Below are 13,924 nucleotides of genomic sequence, written 5' to 3'. Positions count from 1 at the left end.
TGAGGTTCAGATAGGCTAAGATACTAGCAATATCACAAAGCGAGAAAGTAGTTGAGCTAGGTATCAAATCCACAGACTCTGATTAAAAGTTCATGTTCTTAAACATGGTTTTGTACAGTTAATGAATGTATATTCTATAGAGAAAGTGTATTGGTAAAACACCATGCCAAGAAAAAAATAATAAAGCCTTAATTTGTAGCACATGCCAATTCCCCGGTATAAATACTCCCACCACTACCAATTTGAAGTTACCAATGGTGTAATGACTGATTCACAAGATTCTTGAAAATGCAGTACCTGATTCTTATGAGTTAGGCTCCAGCATACAACTGGGGTCTTTAAAAGCAGAGCAAGTGAGCAGGTTAGTGCTCCTGCTCAGCCATTTGCCATGTGACACCCTGCATTGCTGTACAGTCACCGCCAAGAACAAGGCCCTCCCTCACCAGATGTGCTCTCTGGACTTTGGACTTCCCAGTCTCTGAAACTTCATTCAGCCTCTGAAGAAGCTTTGGGTTCAGATTTAGGAAGCCAGTTAGAGTGATCAGGACAGTGATCCAGGAAGTGGACATGGCAGTAGTCAAATTGTGGTTCTGCATCTTCTGAATCAGTTGAAATCTGAGTGAATCAGCAGGTTCCAAATCCCAGCTAGTTCTTCCAGAAGCCAACCTTTAAGAAGGAACAGATAACTGATGTGAACATTTGGGAAGATTATCCTGATGTTTATGGGATCAGGCAGTCAAACCAAAGCAGACAAGAACCATCAAGTTATAATATTAAGGAAGAGGCAAGTAGCAGGTCTGAGAGTGGGAGCCCAAAAAGAAGAGGCCAGAGGAAGCTGGAAAAACAAAAAACAAATAAACAAAGAAAGAAAAATGGAAATGAGAACCCCCCCAGAAGATGAGTGGGAACAAGACAAGGCAACAGTGCAGAGTGAACCAGAGCAAAAAAAAAGTGAAAGCCAGAAGACCTGTCCCCAGAAGAACAGTGCCCAAACCTCATGTTAAAAGGCAGCCTAAGAGTCAGTGTGGAAAGAGAAAAAAGTAAGATTCTTCTTCTGGTGATGATGATGAAGATGTTGAGCTCCCAGAAGGGAGACTGATCGAAGAACAGCTAAAAATGTTATGAGACCAACTCGGATGATCTCATTGAAATGACTGGCAAAGGAGTTGGTGAACAGCAGGATGATCATGAAACTATTGAAAAGGTCTGAGTTTCAAGACTGGGAAAGAAAGGAGCCACTGAAGCCATGGAGACCCTAGTGGAGACTTTGACTCTGGAAAGGACGAAGGTGAAATCCAATACCTCACCAAGTGGAAGGGTTGGTCTTATACCCACAGCACATGGGAGAGTGAAGTATCCTCATAGTAACAGTATATAACTGTATGTAAATACAAAATGCTAGTGGATCCAGAGGAGAAGCCCAACTAACCCAGCTTTAGGGATTTAGTTGTAAAACTCAAGATGAAAAAGTCACATGCTTCTTCCATGTAGGTCTCTGAAGCAGCCCTTTTCCCTTCCCCTTGCCCCAGGCTTGTTTGTTTAACATTTCCTTGGATTCTCTGAGATGCCCTAGTATCCCTCCAACCAATTGCTTCTTGCCAAAGCTGATTCAAGTTGAGCTTTCTTATTGAAAAACATAATAATCTCATTAACTAAGGCAGAGGGACCTCCCCACTGAAGTCATTTGTTACTACAATCAAAAATATGTTCTTTGGTGGAGCAGTAGAAGTGTGTTGATGTCAACTAAATGCAGCTTCTATGGGTAGACATGCTCTTCTGATAATTCAGAAAGACCTGTACTCCCAGAACAATGGAAATCATCACTCTACCAAAGGAAAATCAAGCGGCAACATCCCTGGGTGCACTTATGCATGTGTCTATACACTATTAACTACCTGGAAGAGAGTTTGAGAGAACACTATGACCACAAATAACATAAATTGACATTGGAAAAGTTGGTGCCAAGTGAAGATATACCTGCAGTGAAGATGAGTTACCAGTGAAATTATAACAGAAGCCAGTAGTAAAGGACAATTCAATTTTATGGGGAAAAGACCTACAAACAACATTTTAGAAATTCAGCTAGAGAGTAAAGCAATAAGTAAGTGTCTTTTCTGAGGTCAACCTGAACTTTGCAGTCAGGTGGATATGAGCTTGAATCTCAGCTCTTTTCTAGCTCTCTGACCTGGAGCAAGTTATCTTGGAGCTAGCTTCAGGCTATATAACATGAGATAAATAATTCAAGGTGCCTCTGAGAGACAAAAGTAGAGTATGTGGATCCTTTAGTGTCATGCTGGCCCATAATTAATATTCAAGAGATGATAGTTAATGCCGTCAACAGAGATGATCATGACGAAAATGATGTTGATTATTACAGGTTATGTCTCGCCTCATCCAGAAAGCTCTTCCTGAACACGTTATCTCTGACCAATTTTTCTAATCTTTGGAATAGTCATGATATAGTCCTCATCAACACAGTTAAGTAGATAATCACTTGTTTGCTCAGGAGTAAGGACTGTGTTTCAAGTAGCTTCCATGTTTCATGAGATGGTAAAAGCATAAGATTTGAAATCAAGTTACATTTCAGAGAAGTTTGGTCATTTTCCCAAGATCACACAGCTAATAAGTGGCAGAGTTCAATAAGTTCAAAACAGATCCATCCTACTCCACAGCCCAGCCTCTTCTACTTTATCCTTCCTCCCTAGTATGGTCTCACCTATTAGTCAAGCTTAGTGCCCTGCTCTCACGACCCACCTGATGTTGCCGTTGCTACCAATATTCTTGTTGTTATGTTTCCAAACCTCATGTTGATCCATGATAGGGTTTTTTGATTGACTATGGCTGAAATCAATGTCAAGTACACATGGAGGATGTATTCTTGCCCTTCTTTGAGGCCCAGCATTATGTGTAGTTAATAATAGATTCATTGTAGCAGAATTAAACTAGAAACTGTCTGGTGAGGCCTAATATGTTGCATTTGGTCTCAAGCATGACGGTGGAGAAAACTCGTCGTGGCATCAGCCTTGCTTACTTGCACCTGGTGGGGAATTAGAAGTCTCCTAGTGCTTGTGTCCCAGCTAATTTAGATTTGCTTTCTTTACTAAAACTCCTGGGCATTTGACCTGCTCACGTGATGGATGCCAATGCCCTCCAGAGTCTCCTTGCAAATAGGGCCATGAGAGATACTTGGAAGTATTGGGGCTGCTGCTGCTACTCCAGGATACACTCTGTATACTCTGATTGCTGGCCCTGTTTGACTTCAACATGGGTCTAGTACCCAGGGTTCTTAATATAGGCTGCTTGGGTTCTAATCCCAGTTCTACCACATATAAACCGTGTGGACTTGGGTTAGTTGATGTCCCTGTGCCTCAGTTCCCTTATCTACATAATAAGGATAATATCCTAAATATATAGGCCTGTTGTAAGGAGTAAACAACATGTTACCTATAAATTGGCTAACAGTCTTGGCTGCCAGGCAGCCAATGCCCGTGAGCTCTCCAGTGACCAGCCACCAGGAAGGTCCGAGAAAAATATGCAATTCAGGTTGGCCTCTGTAGTGGTAAAAGGAATTCAAATGACCTTGACCCTTCCTTTCCTCCTTCCCCTCCTTCACCCATCACACACCTTTGCAGAGTGTCGTGATGCCCTCACCACACTCTGAGGACCATTGGGGAAAAAATGCATGCTGTAGGGCCAGAGCTCTGAATGCAGAGAACTGAGCCTCCAAAAATCAACTGAGTGTCCCATTGCAAGTTATTTACTGTGCTTCAGCATTTCTACAACGTGAATGATAATGTGAAGTTTAAAAAAAAAAAATGCATGTACGTGACAATCACACGAGCCATGCTGTTGTTTTTCCCAGATATTTTAGTCTCACATGAAGGAAGAGTGTTTTCTTTGCAAAAGACTTCGCTCTGTGTCTCTGTATTTCTCCATGTCTGTCTGTCTCTCTGCCTCTCTCCGTTTTTCTCTTTTATGTGTCAATTATCTCCGTTTCTTTCTACACATTTCTTTAAATCTCTATTTTTCTCAGACTCTCTGTCTCCTTAAATCATTCACTCTGTCTGTCCATCTGTCTGTCTCTGTCTCTCTCTCTCTCTCTGTCAATTCTCTCAATCTCTTTCTTTATATTTCTCATATGCTTTCTGCCTCTCAACTATAGTAATTAAAAGTGTACCCTCTGGATCCATCTGCCTGCATTTGCAGATTGGCTCCACGCTTTAAGAACTGTGTGAACTTGGGCAATTTATTTAGTCTCTCTGAGCTTGTTTTCACACTTCAGAAGTAGAGAAAATAAGAGCATTTACCTCATAGGGTCATTATGAAGAATAAATGAGATAATGCAGCCAGTGTACTTGGCATAGTACCTGGCACAGAGCAGGTGCTTAAAAAATACTATTATTATTATCTAATCTCTTCTGTCTCCTTTGATCCCTTTATCTCTTTGTATCTATTTCAGGTGCTCTCTCTTCCTTTCTCTTTCTCCATATTTGTGACTGTCTCTCTCTCCTTTCCTCTCTCCTTCCTTCTCTTTCATCCTCTCTATCTGGACAATGATTCAATGCAGCTTCTTTTCTAAATTGTTTAAGCCAAATAAAGCTCTTGGTCTGGTATAGATATCAAGCCACCCCCCCACACACACACACACACAAAGTACCAATGGGGTTTGGGGGTTTGGGAGCCCTTGCCACCTTGCTCAGTGTAGAGCTAGGGCTGGGACTGGTGCTCACAGACCCCTTGAGCCCATTCACAAATCCTTCACATGCATGTCTATGAGCTAAGTAACTGGCAAAAAGGTCCTTGGAGTCTTGGTTAAAGAAGGAATAGTCTTTATCCAGCACACACACACACACGCTAGGAGCTAGGCAGTACAAAGAGAAACTCCAAAACTCAACTGCTACTGGCAAAGTCCAAAGAAAAAACTGAGCAGCTGCCAGCAGAGGAAACATGCTCTATTTTCAGGCGTGAGCTCGGCTGGCCAGCTTCTGTTTCACAAAACTGAAGAACACACAATAGCAACAAACTAGAAAGATACATTGGTGCACATGCACACTAACTCCACCCACACACAACTTGTTTACAAGAAATGTGGAGGGAGCCTGACTAAATTATCCTATTTTCTCCACACTCAGGAATTGGCCCTGGGGTTCCATGATGACAGGAACAGGGCCAATGCTGGTGCTGTTTTCTTACGCCATGGTAACCACCCACCATGCATCACTGCAAGACAAATGGTGCTTCTCAGTAAGTGGGGAGATTAACAGCATAGATAGTGGAGTGTGAGCTTTTCAAAAGGAGCAGAATGTTCCATGGTAATTCATCTGAATCCCGTTTTTAACTCAAAACACAAATTTAGTTGCCAATAGATGTCTATAAAGAATTAATTAGAGAATTTCACAAACTGTCAAAACTCACAAATTTATCACTGTCAAGAAGAATCACTTTCCCTGTCAGACGTGAAGTGTGGCTGTCAAAAGACGGAAACAAAGGAAAACACTCAAAGAAGCAAGCCTGTGGTCTCATTTCCTTTTCCTAGTTTGAGGGAAGAGATAGTTTAGGACTTGGAGGATTCAGAAACTGACAGTGCTCCTGGATCATAAGCTTCATGCGGATAAGGTTGGCCATGTATATTTTCACTGCCTGGAGCCCCAGTCCACATCTCAGTGCCTGGTACAGAGTAGGAGCTAAAAAATATTTCTTGAATTGACTAACTATTCAAAAGGAGGGAGTTGACAGGGATGAGACTGATGGCCCAGACCTCTGGCACTAAGTGTGTCTTCCCTTCACTGCTCTCCCCTACTTCCTGTAAAGCAGGAAGTGAAACAGGAAGTAACTCGGTTCTGAGCATTCCTGCCTACTCCTGCCAGTTATTACTCTAACAACCCCAGTAATAATTGAGAGCATGGCTTTGGAACACCAGAAGGTCCAGCTCTATCCTAACTTCCATTAGCCTCAGTTTCCTCATATATAAAATGAAGCTAAAAATTGCATTTACATCATACAGTTTCTATAGAGCTTAAGTGAGAAATGCATCAAAAGATGAATATTAGTTGGTTACTGTTAGAAGTGAATGGGACTGTTTAAGTTTGCTAGGGCTGCCGTAACAAAATACCACAGACTTAAATAGCAGAAATTTATTTTCTCACTGTTTTGGAGGCTGGAAGTCCAAGATTAAGGTGTAGGCAGGGTTGGTTCCTTCTGAGGTCTCTCTCCTTGGCTTGTAGATGGACGTCTTCTCACTGTGTTTTCATATAGCCTACTCTTTGTGCTTACACCCCTGATGTCTCTCTGAATCCAAATTTCCTCTTCTTACAAGGATATCAGTCACCCTAAAGTCTCTCATTTTAGCATAATCACTCCTTTAAAGGCCAGTCTCCAAATACAATCACATTCTGAGGTTCTTGGGGTTAGGACCTCAACAGATGAATTTTGGAGGGACAAAATTAAGCCCATGGGGACCTTCAGTATATTAAACACTTTGGTTTAATTAAGCTTACCAAAACTTTAAGAAAAAACAAAAATTTACCTTTCTACTGGCCCCGAGCTGTAAAATGTTTGGAAGCCTTTATAAAATGTTTATTCTTGTAAAATGTTTATCTTTAAAAAATGTTTGTCCTAAAACGTATTTTTCAAACCTGATTTGTGAGCATGTGAAGAGCCAGACAGACCAGAGATGGCACTAATGCTGTCTCTGCCCCCAGCAAGCCACATAACAGGATTTTCATCAAGTTTCTCACTCTCTCTACTCCTCATTTAAGAGGCACAGGTTGGGCCACATGGTCCCCAAGATCCCATCTGGTATAATTCTAGCTATTTGGTTGCTCAAGACACTGAAAGAATCCATAAAAATTTGTATACAAAACGAGAGTGTCCCACCCCTATCTGGAGGATTTGGCTTCTGGAGCTCTTCATGGAAGTAGGCATGTGGTAGAGGACACTAAACCTTGTGAGAAAAATTAAAAAGGTCAGGGAATCGAGGCTGTGAGCCAGTTCACGAGGAGCTTCATCATGGTAGCTCCTCCATCTTGCCCAACATACAAAAGATGTGTCCAAGCTATCACCAGGAAAAAAAAAAAAAAAGAACACAATGTATTACACAATCTTTTTTTTTATGGGAACATTTATTTATTTTGTATTATTTTTTATTTTAACTTCTCAATATACATTGTAGTTGACCACACACCAAGTGCAGCAGATGGCACAAAGAACTCCCTTACCTTTCCCTTTAAAACTCATTTTAATCCAATCAGGGTCCACCTCTGGACCCTGGGAGTCTTTCTCCTCTCCGGCCTCCTGCCTCGTCCCCCTCTTCTCACCTTCATACTTTGCTATGCCAGGGTCTTGCTCTATCCATGAAGGAACTCCTTACAGACCTCAGCTTCTGAACATCCTGCCCAATTCCTTCTTCTGTTATAGGAAGAGGCTTCAAGCTTTTCACTTCCCTCAGGTGAGAGATAGCACAGTACAGTGGTTAGAACAGGCATTCTGGAGCCAGTCTGATTAGGTCTGAATCTCAGATCTTCCACGGATTAGCTGTGTGACCTTGGTAAAGTTACTTAACTTCTCTGTGCCTCCATTTCTTTATGAAGTAGGGATTACAATTGTTCTTACCTCTTAGTATTGTTATGTTATGAGCCAATATGTATAAAGTCTGAGAACAGTGCTAGGCATGTCATAGGTACAACACATGTTAACTGTTTTTACTCAAAGGTGAGCATCCTCTGTCCTGTTGGACATGACAGTTTATTGGGATGCAAAAAGAAAATGTTTATGTTATCATTGCCCTTTCAATTTCTATTTTTATATCCATTTTATAACATACATAACATGTGAACACAGTAGTACACGCTGCCGTTTATAAATAAACAAACATGTATATTCTGGGGAATGCTCAAAAAATTCTTTTGGTTGGGTGCACAGCCAAAAGAGTCTGAAGGCCATTGATCTATAAGCAAAAAAACCCTTTCTTTTATAGAAAGTAATTTGTAGAACGGTATTATTCAGAACACACCCTTCTCTTGTTCATACCGACTTTTCCTCTGAGCATAATGCGGTTGTCACTATTATGCTAATAAACCCTCAGTCTCTTTACTCTGTCTTACTAAAGACTGCCTCCCCACCAAGAATGGAGGAGAAGAGCTCATCCTGCTACTAATAAATTTTTACATTCACCTAAACACAACAGTAAAGACAGCCTCTGAGACAGAGAATGAAAGAATGACAGGGACTTTCCACACATAATAAATCAGTAATTACAGCTACTGTACAACACATTTCCATTTGCCACTTCTTGCTCACTGCATACTCTGCCCCCAAAATATCCTGGTTTCAATGATATATAATGTGTCGTTTCATTTTATTTTCCTTTCATTCTGCATTCTCAGGGGGAGGCTGCATTCTCTGTGTCTGCTTCTTTTATTCTAATACCCGCTGCATCTCTGATTTTAGATATTGACTTCCAACACTTGGGACCAACTGTGGTCCCAGAGATTCGGTGAAATTGTTATACTTGCATTGGTAATAACTTTAGGCAATCTTGTTCCAACCTTCTTGGTTCCACTGGTAGGAAATTCTTCAATCCCATCACCAGTACCCAGTAGTATGTAATCTCAACTTTTTCCATATACATTTGTACTAAAACCACCTTTCTCTTATACATCTGCTTTTCTTATAGTAAGTAGAATTACCTGGAAATAAAGAGAAGTGCTCATAGTTCTGGGAATAGATGATGAGTTCCTTATCTCTAAGGCAGTGTTTCTGAACTTCAGCACTATTGACACTTGGGGCTGGATAATCCTTTGCTGTAGGGGGTGTCCTGTGCTTTGTGGAATGCTTAGCAGCATCACTGGTCTCTACCCACCAGACGCCCCAGTAGCATCTTCCCCAAGTCATGACAACCAAAAATGTCTGTAGATATTGCCATGGGTCACCAGAGGGACAAAATCATCCCTGGTTGAGAATCTCTGCCTCAGAAGTAGTTAAAAAGAAAAAGAGCACCCACCTCAGGGAGTTACAGTAAGAAGATTCCTGGGCTGGATGGAAATTGGAAACAGATTCTAAAGTGTCTGTAGTCTCAAGTTTGTGGTACTGGTGGGATAAAGTGTGTGTGGAGAGAGAGAGAGAGAGAGAGAGAGAGAGAGAGAGAGATGAGTAGGAATGGAGGAAGCTTAGAATCCAGGACCAATGGCCTGGGGGTCCCCCACAACATCATCTGAGATGTGTCCACTCCCTGTCTCCCACAGCCAATCCCTGTGGAGATTCGGGGGGATGCAGGAGGAGAGACACTGACTCGAGAGTTCGGGATTCATACCAATGATGCCTTTGGAGTGTAGCAAGTACCAGGTGGCTGAGTCTCCCCCAGTAGCTCTCGGGGACAATTTGCCCTTTCATTCTAAGGGGTAGGCATGTCTCTCAAGCTTTACACCCCCTCCGCATCGGCTCTGTGCTCCCACATACTTAACGACTAGAAGTTACTCACCACTCTGCTCCTTTCTGTCTTGGGAGAAGCAGCCTCCTCACTGAAGCTATTGAGGGATCTTAGGAGACGTGAAAAAGGGCGACAGCCACAGTTCCACTCTCCCCCTGCCCTGAGACCCCCATGACCAGCATAACCCTTGTGGACATCCATATTCCAAGATAAGGAGTGCAGATAGATACACTCATCACTTTCACATGAAATGTGCAGTGTCAGGCACGTACTGATTGCAAAGCTATTATAAACAGCTCCTGACTATTTCTCTCATTATTAAATAACCATTTCACTAGAGCTTGGGGACTTGGGGTGTTTTATGCCGGCCCCCAGTTTCGAAATTGACGGAGACAAGATAATCAGACCTCAACTTAAGGATCCCATTCTGCCTACCTCCCTGAAAGGCTTGGCATTGGATTTCTTGACCTTCTCCTTAGAATAGCTCTTGTACTGAGCTGGGCCACAATTCAATTTAATTGTCCTACCCATGATACCTTCACTCTCTCACATGCTGGAAACAATGAATTAGAAGAAGTTTCCTGTTCTGCCTCATAGAATCTTTCCACTCCATTACGCTATGTTTAGCACCTATGTGGGCACTTGGCTGATGCCAAATACAACTTACAGCTTTAATTCCCATTTTGATGAGACACTCTTCACTGAGGGTGTTGCTCAGGGGTGGAAGAAGTTGCTGAAATATTTCTTCCATTGTCTACCTAACCTCCTGTGGACTGGTAAGTCTTGTTCCATTTGGGAAAAGCAGGAGCCTTCTCTCAGTCCCAAGTGCACTTCATTGGAAGGATTGCATGTGAATAGAGGAATCCCAGCCAGCTGTCCTGCGGTTGTGTTTTCCATTTAAGGAACATCTACTGCTTACCTGATTAGTGCCATGTTCTGGGCCAGGCATGGTGATGCAGCTGGGAATAACTCACAGTCCCTGCCCTCAAGGGGTTAGTGAGTCTGATATGGAAACAAACTGGCAAATAGATATTACCATACGACAAGTAATAAGAAAAAGAATAACAAAAAACAGGCAGCTCTCATTTTTTGGCTCCTTACTATGTGTCAATAAAAAGAACTATGTGTCAAAAAAGAAAGAATGGAGTTCAGGCTCTGGAGCCAAACTTCACCAGTTCGAAAAGTATCTTGGACACTGTATTAGTCCGTTTCTATTGCTCATAACAACATACCTGGAACTGGGTAATTTATAAGAAAACAAAATTTATCACTTACAGTTTCAGGGGCTGGAAGTCCAAAGTCCAGGGAATGCCTCTGGTGAGGGTCTTGGTGGTGGCAACAGTGACCCAGAGGCCTCACAATGGCAGAAGTGGTGGAGCAGAGAGAGAGAGACTCTCACATGCACTCCTTTTAATGCCCTCAGAACCACGCCCCGACCACCATTATTAATCCATTCACTACAGTATAGTCCTACAATCTAATCACCTCTTCAAGGCCCCACTTTTCAATTACCACATTAGGATTCCTCACTCTCAACAGTTACAGTGGGGATTAAGCTTCTAATCTATGAACTCTGGGGGACACAATTCAATCAATCACCAGTGATGTAAACTCGGAGAAGTCACTTCCTCTCTCCTAGCTTCTAGAAATGGAGATTTGGACCAGTCGTGTAACCTCTCTGAGCCTCAGTTTTGTCATCTGTAGAACAAGAGCAATAACGGTCCCGATCTCTTAGGGCTGTGTTGAAGATTAAATGCAATAACATACATAATGTAGTAAATCCTCCATAAAAGCTCACTATTATGTTCTCAGTAACCCCACAGGTCTCCATACTATTCCCATCTTAAAGATAAAGAAACCAAGGCTCAGATAGGTTGTATTACTTGTCCAAGATCCCATAGCTACTAAGCAGTGATCCTGAAATTTGAACCCAGGTCTGTATGATGCCAAAGCTGTGCTTTGGACCACGGCTCAATAAGAAGGAACTAAAGTTTTTTGAAAATAATGACAGAACATTTGAGGGGACAGCTTGAGCTTCTACAGTGTGAAGACAGAAAAAAAAAAAAGCCCCCAGTGTGACAAGCAGAAACTAGAAGGACCTGAGGTCTCCACCCTGTCACCTTTCCTTCTCTCTGCTCCCTTCATCTCTGTCACTCAGTATCATCCACTTCTCCATTTGAATGTCTAATCAACATCTCAGACTTCAGGTAGCCAAATCCAGACTCAGGAATCCTAACCACCCTTCTCTTTTGTTCTTCCCCCAGCTATTACCCATCCTGGTACAGGGCACTGTCATCCCCTAGCCACTCAGGCCAGGAATTCACAAGCCATTTGGTTCCTCTTTTTCTCATCAACAAAATGTGGACATTCCACTTTCAAACGAGTGACTGACTCTACTCACATCTCTCCACCTCCTCAACCACCATCCTGGTCCAAACCACCATGGTGTCCCTGCTAGATGGCTGCTGAAGCCTCCTCGCAGGTCTTCCTTCTTCACTCTTGTTCCTCTGTAGACTGTTCCTAACACAAGATCAATGAGAGCTTTTTTTGAAAATAAAACTTACTTTGCATCAGTCTTCTTGCTCACGCACTTGTGTTCTATTGCACCATCGAGTCTTTAGCCTCAAATGTTCTCCCTTTAATTTTCAGGTGTCTGTTTCCTTCTTATCAGTGAATCTCAGCTTGACACTCACAACCTCTGAGATGACTTCCCTGACCACCCAGTGTCCCTCTGACTCATCCCCTTTTTTTATTCTTGATAGCACTTACCATCAGCTAAGATTGTCCCTCTATCTGTTTCTCCCAGCTAGACTGTAAGTGCCATGAGAAGCAAGACCTTGTCTGTTTTGTTTATGTGTCCTCAATACCTTGTACACAATCTGGCACATAATAGATGCTCAACAAATATTTATATGATACATACATAAATAAGTTTATTTCTTTCCTCCTTCCTCCATCTCACCCCTCCTGTATCTAGCTTCTCATTTCTTGAATTCATTATTCAGAATAAGAATATAAGACATATAACGTCTCATGCTTAGTCATTTGTAACCAGTAAGTAAAACCCTAGAACTCTTAGAGTGTAATGAAGAATTTTAAATGCTAAAACAATATGTGGGTAGCTCCTCTGAAATGTCTACCAGCCTCACGGAAATGGCTGCTCACCTCCACGAATGCAAATGAAGACAGGTCATTCCAGAGTTACCTGCAAAGCAGCCACAGCATGTCTGTAATCACCGTCAGGTTCTCTCGGCTCTGTCTCTGATGCACACCCCTAAACTCACTTCATTAGTTTTAATTATCCCCGCCATGAGCAAGCAAAGACTTTAGAGCTATTTTAGAAATGAAATTAGCAAACTTAGAGGCTGGATAACTCTCTCCAAGGTGTTTAGCTGTAATTGTTCTCACGTTGAGTAGAAACAAAAGTAGCATCAGCTTATCCATTTGCTGAATTTATATTGCATTTTGGGGAAGATGCAGTTTGATTAGTTTCTTCATTGGTCTGCTTCCATGAATATCAAATCTACCCAGACTGACCCTAGCCCTGGCTGAACCGTTCCTACCTTCTGTGATGTGATTCCAAGTCCAGCCACATTTCTGTCTCTTTTACACACACACACACACACACACACACACACACACACACACACCTATTCACACAAAACAACAAAACCACATACCCAACCTAACCACTTCTTCCCACTGCCACTGCAACACTGCAGTATAAGCCATTACCATCTCTTGCCTGGACCACTGCCATAGCCTCTCGGTCTCCATGTTTCTACCCTGCTCCCCCCACCTGCTCCCCATTAAGCTGTTAACATGCTTCTTATAATGGAAAAGTAAAATCACATCCCTCCCTGCCTAGATCCCTCTACCTGCTCCTCACATATGGATTAAGTCCATACCATGTCCTCAAAGACCCTCACTGATCTGGCCCCTGCCCACCTTTCTGACAATGTCTTATTACTCACTCCACTCTAGTCACCTGTGTCCTAGATATTTCTGGAACCCACCAACCCCATTCATTGCCTCAGCACCCGTGCACTGCTGTTTCATCAGCCCCAAACACACTTGTGGCAGATGTCCACATGATTTGCTTTCTCACTTCAGTCAAGTCTCTGCTCAAATGCCACCTCCTCTGAGAAGTCTTCCCTGATCACTCTATTTAAATTTAAAGTCTTTATCCTTACACCTTGATTTTTCTTCCATAGCACCATCAGCTTGCAACACTATATAATCTAAATTATTGTTTATTTGTCATCTTCCTACATTATGCAAAAGAATGTGTGAGCAAGTGGGATGGAGTGAGGAAAGGAAAAACTGGTTTTAATACCGATGGACAGATAGAAGTTCCCCTTCTACAGAAACTTCCACTAAATGGAGAAAAAATATTGGAGGGAGCCCAGCCAAAAGAATGGTGTAGACACGGACATAGACATATATATGTGTGTGTGTGTGTGTGTGTGTGTGTGTGTATATATATATATATATATA

General features: G+C 42.2%; 1 pseudogene; it reads left to right on the top strand.

The window, feature by feature from the left end:
• Positions 1-475: 475 nt before the first annotated feature.
• On the top strand, positions 476-1,365 carry LOC103582262 (annotated as a pseudogene).
• The last annotated feature ends 12,559 nt before the right edge of the window (positions 1,366-13,924 follow it).

Source organism: Galeopterus variegatus, unplaced genomic scaffold, assembly GCF_000696425.1.
Source record: "Galeopterus variegatus unplaced genomic scaffold, G_variegatus-3.0.2 Scaffold15442, whole genome shotgun sequence".
NCBI classification, from domain to species: domain Eukaryota; kingdom Metazoa; phylum Chordata; class Mammalia; order Dermoptera; family Cynocephalidae; genus Galeopterus; species Galeopterus variegatus.
The sequence above is the reverse complement of the archived record's forward strand: the minus strand, read 5'-3'. Positions and strand labels throughout refer to the sequence as shown.